The sequence below is a fragment of the Orycteropus afer genome, unplaced genomic scaffold (assembly GCF_000298275.1).
Source record: "Orycteropus afer afer isolate SDZICR_OR568_19922 unplaced genomic scaffold, OryAfe1.0 scaffold00038, whole genome shotgun sequence".
Classification (NCBI taxonomy): Eukaryota; Metazoa; Chordata; class Mammalia; order Tubulidentata; family Orycteropodidae; genus Orycteropus; species Orycteropus afer.
Genome location: NW_006921625.1, coordinates 13,933,618 through 13,934,644, shown reverse-complemented (window position 1 = coordinate 13,934,644; position 1,027 = coordinate 13,933,618).

Below are 1,027 nucleotides of genomic sequence, written 5' to 3'. Positions count from 1 at the left end.
CTCTCTTCTAGGCATCCCCCTTAGCTGTCACTGAGCCCCTCCACCTGTGTGAGGGTTAGAGACTCCATTCTGTGCTCCCACAGCGCCTCATACATCTCCCATTATAAATCACCCCCTCCTGGTGGAATTGCACCCACTCATCTGGAGAGACCTTGTGTGTGGAATGAAAGCAAAGACAAGCTGACCAGACAGAGTGAGTACAAACAGGGGCTAATGGGATGTGGTGGGATACCAGCCGGGCATTCTGAGAGAGAACCTCGCCCTCTTTCCAGAAGGACTGAAGCTGAGGGTACGTGAAGCCTGGAACCGTTGCAGCCGTCTTGTGATGCTGAGGTTAGCACCTGTGATGGGTGCCAGTGTGCGGGAGAGCTGGCAGAAGGGACGAGAGAGATGCCATGTCCCCGTGATAACCCTGTAGCTGACTACTATTCCTGTCAGTGTCTATGGCCTCTGTGGGACTTACAGTCCTAGTGACAAGTATCCTCAAACAAAGATTCCCGACCCCAGCAGCCCTATAGAATCACCCGGCCCCCCTTTTCAAAATTTTTATTGTGATTTGGGTGAAAGTTTACAAAGTAAATTCATTTTCCATACAGCAGTTCATACATTTTATCTCATGACATTGACTGCAATTCCCTACAATTTAATAGCTCTCTTCCCACTTCCTCCCCATAGTTACCTCTTCCCTGCGTCCTTCCCTCTCATGCACTCCCACCTCCTGAGCTACCTCCCTGTGCAAACACTGCCCTTTTGTTCTCCCACAATTGATCACTTCAAGGAGTGATATAAATGCCTGATGTAAATGCTCACCCTATATGCCTGTCTCTTGACTGGAAGCCACAAGAGTTAATTCAATTCTAGACCTGAATGGTAACTAGGGGCCATAGTCTCAGAGGTCTCACCAGGCTCTGTCAGACCAGCAAACCTGGTCTTTTTTTATGATTTTGAGTTTTGTTCCATATTGTTCTCACACTCTATCCAGGATCTCCTGCACAATCCCCTGAGTGGTTGATCTGGGGCCCCTTTT